Source organism: Ostrea edulis, chromosome 6, assembly GCF_947568905.1.
Source record: "Ostrea edulis chromosome 6, xbOstEdul1.1, whole genome shotgun sequence".
Taxonomy (NCBI): Eukaryota; Metazoa; Mollusca; class Bivalvia; order Ostreida; family Ostreidae; genus Ostrea; species Ostrea edulis.
The window spans coordinates 55,866,732-55,873,202 of NC_079169.1; the positions used below are offsets into that span (position 1 = coordinate 55,866,732).

The 6,471-nt window shown below is 35.9% G+C and overlaps 1 protein-coding gene across 1 annotated transcript in view; it reads right to left on the bottom strand.

Annotated features, from left to right (window-relative positions):
- LOC125645905 (polycystic kidney disease protein 1-like 3) overlaps nucleotides 1-1,071 on the bottom strand; it is a 28,268-nt gene extending 27,197 nt beyond the window's left edge. Inside the window, exon 1 of the mRNA XM_056140148.1 lies at nucleotides 1,063-1,071. The gene's annotated coding sequence lies outside the window, so the exon portion shown is untranslated. The remainder of the gene's footprint in view (nucleotides 1-1,062) is intronic.
- Between the last annotated feature and the right edge of the window lie 5,400 nt (nucleotides 1,072-6,471).

Below are 6,471 nucleotides of genomic sequence, written 5' to 3' on the forward strand. Positions count from 1 at the left end.
ATATGTGGCATAAATAGCAGAATTTTTTTTTATGAAACCCGAGTGTCCAACGAATCAACTGTTATACATACATGTACAATATCTCTATGTGCGGTGGTAAGATAATGAGTATTTCTGAAATACATGGAGTACTGTCCGAAATATAACATCTTCCTCTAATTGCTAAACGTGGCAATCAAAGCAGAATTTTAAGCAAGAACTGACTTTAAGAGTTTGACAAGGAAACCTGGAATGAAGTGCTTCACGATGTTTTGGTATCAGGCTTTGTTAATGGTCATGGAGATTTCATACTAAAAAAAATTCTGCTGGCAACCCCCTCCCCCCCAAACTTTTTACTTACCTACTGACCCTCCACTGAAATTTAAGGTTGGAGAGGGGGAAGAAACATCATTTTAAATAGGGGCTATGACCTAGATTCTTTTCTGACCACATCTAATCAATCTTCACTATATAATTAATTTCATATGTGACTGGATGACACATAAACAAATATAATGATGTTATTATTTCTTCAGAATTTCAGTGAATGGTAGCTGGTCATTCTATGTACACTGTACTAGAAAGGGGTAGCACTAGTATTAGGGGACATAGAAACACTTCCAATTTCTTGTAGTCTCAAATTTCATGTAAGTGGGAACATAATAAAATATTCAACACACTAGAAAATTGCATGTCTCTAAGATGTACAAGGATTTAGTGATCTGTTAAAGCACATCGGGAAAGACAACTCTAGGAGGCACAGACACCTAGTTAGCCCGCCATTTAAGGGCAACTCCTAGCTCAAGTATGATTTAGAAAGTAAACAATAATGCTCCCGGTGAGGGCGTAGTATTTATGCTTTAAACACAGCAAATAAAATTCGATATTTTGTGGAGTGCAGAACAATGACATATTTGTTATCAATTCTTTTTTCTCCTTGTTCCGTAGTTCTCAGCACCTAAATAATTGCATGTTTCCGACATTATTTTGTTCACGAACTCAGCCTTCTATCAGTGCAAGTTAAATCATTTAGCATAAATATTGTATATACAGATAAATCAAATCATGCTATTTAAGATTTACCTTCTGTTTTTGAATTTTTTATTGCTGTCTCTGATATGCGATGATACTCTTCAATGGTTGCGCAGCTTCCTTACGCAGCAAAGATTGGAATTTCCGGTTCCGCATAAATTATAGATATGCAAGTGGTGGATCTCATAATTTTAACGCGAGAGAAAATGAACCAACAAATTAGCACCTAATTGCAATGAAGTTATTGTAATTACAGGTATCTGAATTTTAATCAGTAAATAGATTTAATAGAGAAAAGAAAAATACTCTATGTATTTATATAATATATATATATATATAGAGAGAGAGAGAGAGAGAGAGAGAGAGAGAGAGAGAGAGAGAGAGAGAGAGAGAGAGAGAGTTTTATTCCTATTTAATCACTGTTAATGATTAAAATTCAGATACCTATGGAGCGCCAAATTAACATAAACTCAAATAATTGGAGATATCTTCAATTATTTGAAGATATCATCAATTCATTTGATGCGCGCAACAATTTATTTAAAGATCTCTTCAAATAATTAATGATATCTTCAATTCTGAATTATTGTGCGTATTAGGCTAATTGAATTGACGATAGTGTAGTATATATAGGAGAGAGGAGAAAATCTTTGCATTACTAGTCAGGTGCTCTAACACTGACTTATCCAGGCCGATATCCACGGTCCGTATAGCCCTAATTACTACATCCCTCCCTCCTTAATTTGTCTTAACCCTCGAAGACACACACAACCCAGGTTCTTTCGCCCTAGCAGGACAACCTGCAAATCCAGGGGTGGTCAACGGCATCAAATGTAACAGGAAGGGAGAAAATGCAACGGACCAGACCGGGATTCGAACCCGGGCCCCTGAACCTCTAGTCAGGTGCTCTACCAACTGAGCTAACTGGCCACCGGCGATCGAACCCGGCTGACCACTACATTCATCCCATCTTCGCTAGCCAAGGGTGACGCTCCACGAAAAAGAGAAATACCGTGGAGCGTCACCCTTGGCTAGCGAAGATGTCACACCTGAAGACATCAACACAGGATCTTAATCCCCTGGCAGGCATTTGAAATCACCTGTTAGTTCCAGGGGCTGGTCTACGGCACCAAATGTAGTATATGTAGGAGAGAGGAGAAAATCTTTGGCTGGATCGGGAATCGAACCCGGGACCCCTGCATTACTAGTCAGGTACTCTAACACTGAGCTATCCAGGCCGATATCCACGGTCCGTATAGCCCTAATTACTACAATAGCATTAATTCTTCAACTGGATTGATGTGCGCTTTAATTGAATTAATGAGCTCTTCAAATGAATTAATGATATCAACAATTGAATTGGTGCACACTATACAATTCAATTGAAGAGAGCAATAATTGATATAATGCGCGCATTAAATCAATTGATGAGAGCAGTAATTGAATTGATGCGCGCATTGATTCATTTGATGAGAGCAATAATTGATTTAATGCGCGCATTAATTCAATTATTGCTCTCCTCAATTCAATTAATGCTAACTTTCATTTATTTGAAGAGAGCAATAATTCTTTTAGAGAAAGCAACTATATAATTAAAGAATTCAACAGATCCACAATTGTTAATGAATTGTTGCGCTCTTTAAAAGAATTGATGCGCGCATTAATTCCTTATACAAAAGCATTGTAAATAATTAAAGATATCTTCAATTGAATTAAAGAGATTATCAAATTATTTATACCGAGCTCTAAATTAATTATTGCGAGCAATATTTCTACGAAATTGATGCTCTCATCAATTGAACTGAAGAGAACAATAACTGAATTAATGCGCGCATCAAATCAACGGACCAAGCTTGATCTGTAACTTGTTATGGCAAAGCAATGTACCTAATATCAAATGAATATCTGCAGTCCAAGGGCAATAACTGAGTGAAAAATCAACGGACCGAGACGAAATTCAAACTTGATCTGTAACTTGTTATGGCAAAGCAATGTACCATATATCAAATGAATATCTGCAAGCACAACCAAAAAAAGTCCGGAAAACTGATAATTCATGCTATTTTTCTAAGTCCAAGGCCATAACTGAGTGAAAAATCAACGGACCGAGACGAAATTCAAACTTGATCTGTAACTTGTTATGACAAAGCAATGTACCAAATATCAAATGAATATCTGCAAGCACAACCAAGAAAAGTCTGGAAAACTGATTATTCATGCTATTTTTCTAAGTCCAAGGGCCATAACTAAGTGAAAAATCAACGGACCGAGACGAAATTCAAACTTGATCTGTAACTTGTTATGACAAAGCAATGTACCAAATATCAAATGAATATCTGCAAGCACAACCAAGAAAAGTCTGGAAAACTGATTATTCATGCTATTTTTCTAAGTCCAAGGGCCATAACTAAGTGAAAAATCAACGGACCGAGACGAAATTCAAACTTGATCTGTAACTTGTTATGGCAAAGCAATGTACCATATATCAAATGAATATCTGCAAGCACAACCAAAAAAAGTCTGGAAAACTGATAATTCATGCTATTTTTCTAAGTCCAAGGCCATAACTGAGTGAAAAATCAACGGACCGAGACGAAATTCAAACTTGATCTGTAACTTGTTATGACAAAGCAATGTACCAAATATCAAATGAATATCTGCAAGCACAACAAAAAAAAGTCCAGAAAACTGATAATTCATGCTTTTTTCTATGTTCAAGGGCCATAACTAAGTGAAAAATCATCAGACTGAGACGAAGTTCAAACTTGATCTGTAACTTGTTATGGCAAAGCCACATACCAAATATAAAATAAATATCTGCAAGAACAGAGAAAAAAGTGCAGAAAACTGGACTGACGGACGGAGCGCAAACCTAAAGTCCCCTCGACTTCGTCGGTAGGGGACTAATAAATACAGACAACCCAACTCAGCTGGGCTACAGCACATTCCAGATGACATCAAGAAGTCAACATCTCTTTTTTAAAACTCATTTTTATAAATTAGCTGTTTAGATCCTAACATGCCTCATAGGTTGCTCCAACCTCATGGGAGTTATTAAAATTGAAAGTAGAAAAGTTGTATTGATTTCCACTCAATATAGGTTGAATTAATCAATAACCAAAGAAAATATGCATTTGCTTATGTTGCCAGATTTTTAAATATGTCAGACATACAAAAACAAAAGCTTATATCAACATCAGGAAACCGTACATTTTAAATAAACAACATGACAAAAATACATAACAAGAGGCCCATGGGCCACATCACTCACCTGAGTCCCCATGACCCTGCAATTGTTTAGCTGTTGCGATTTTTAAAAATATTTTTTTATCAACCTTTATTTCCATGAAAAATTTCGACTCCACATTGTGGCCCCAAAGGCTCAAAACATAACTAAAAATGAATTCACATAGCAGAGATGCTCACAATACCAATATCACTAACATGATCTTGATGTTCTGGATAAGACCAAGGTCTCAAGGTCATTGATCATGGTATTGATATGAAGACCTTGCCATAAGAAACCTTTATACAAAATATGAAAGAAATATCTTAATTAGATCAAGAGATATTAAATGGTAAGATTTTTATTAAAAGTAGGTCAAACTTCCAGGTCTAGGTTACAATTAAGCTCTAGATTACACACCATTGCATAACATGAAAGACATTAATATAAAAGCCCTAGCTTATATAGTTCTCGAGATTTTCTCATATATCAGCACATTTTGATCCCACATCATGGCAACACCCTACCCCCAGGGGCCATGATTTGAACAAACTTGAATCTGCACTAGTCTACATGTATGTCAGGCAGTGTAAATTTCAACATTTCTGGCCCAGTGGTTCTCTAGAAATTCTAGAAATAGAAATCTCTAGATTTTCCCTGTGTAATCCCATATATTGATTCCCTATTGTGGCCCCACCCTACCCCAGGGGATCATGATTTGAACAATCTTGAATTTGCACTATGTAAGGAAGCTTTCAAGTACATTTCAACTTTTCTGGCCCAGTGGTTTTTGAAATTTTTAAAGATTTTCCCTTTAAAATCACTTTAAACTTCGATCCCCTATTAAGACCCAACCTTACCACCAGGGGCCATGATTTGAACAAACTTGAATCTGCACCTTGTCAGGAAGCTTTCATGTAAATTTGTTTCTGACCCAACGGTTCTTAAGATTTTTAAATGAGTCCACCCTATTTTTGCATTTTCATTATTATCTCCCCTTTGAAGGGGGCATGGCCCTTCAATGAACAAACTTGAATTCCCTTCACCCATGGATGATGTATCTAAAGTTAGATCGAAATTAGCCCAGTGATTGTGGGGAAAAAGATGAAAATGTGAAAAGTTTACAGAGAGACGACAGACAACCGGTGATTAAAAATTTCAGCTCAGGTGAGCTAAAAACTGCTTAGCATATTTTTTATTTCAACAGTTTCAAAAAGCTGCTGCTTTATTTATAAATATGAATTAATTGTGGACACTAAGGAAGTCATACAATAATGAAATACCAGCATAGGAGTTATTGGCCTTCATAACATTTTTGTAATATATAGTCTTTAAAATAGATAATTAATTATTTATAGAAAATATGAACCTTTTCAATATCAAATTGTTTACCTGATTTTTTTTTTATAATACCCATTGAATAAAATACCCCCAAAAGATATATTTCTATCATGCAAAATTTTAATGAAATAATGCCTTTAATTGCTAAAACCACACAAGGGTGGAATTACTTTAATAATATGAGTAAACATAGTCCTGTTGTACTTCAAACTACTATTGTGGCCCCATTCTACCCCCCCCCCCCCCCCAACACACACAGGAAAATGCATGAGTGTTAGATCCAATACAGAGAAGAATTCAGGAATCTGACATACAGCGACACTTTTCAGGTTTTAGAAGGATGATCTTAAATTTAATTGGTATCAACACTTGAACAGTTAAAACAATGTATATGGTCATTCATGTTTTCTGTTGGGACCCCGGATGGCATATAAAAATGTACAGCTGATTTTTTACACACACACACCCCACCCCCTCTATAAACATGAAAGAACTTACTAAATACCTATATAAACCCAGATAGTTCTACTAATGCACAATCAAATAATCCAGTTATTTCATTTCAAACAATATGCACCCTTACCTGCAATGTACATCTAACTTTGAATAATGTTTGCATTCTCTATCAGTCTAATAAACCTAAGCTCACTGCACATGGTCAAGCTGATGAAAAATAGAAGGATTTATCACAAGTATCAGATTAGGAAAATCTCACCCAAGGGTTTGAATGTTTCAGTCAAGACAGAGGAGGCTTGCGTTGGAGTGATTTCCCTTGTCTCAATGATAAGGATTACATTTCTTCTACTCATAACCATCATTTGTCACTTGCATACATGTACATTAATTAAAAACAGCAGCTGGCAGAATTACCCTGCGATATACAGAAAACACAA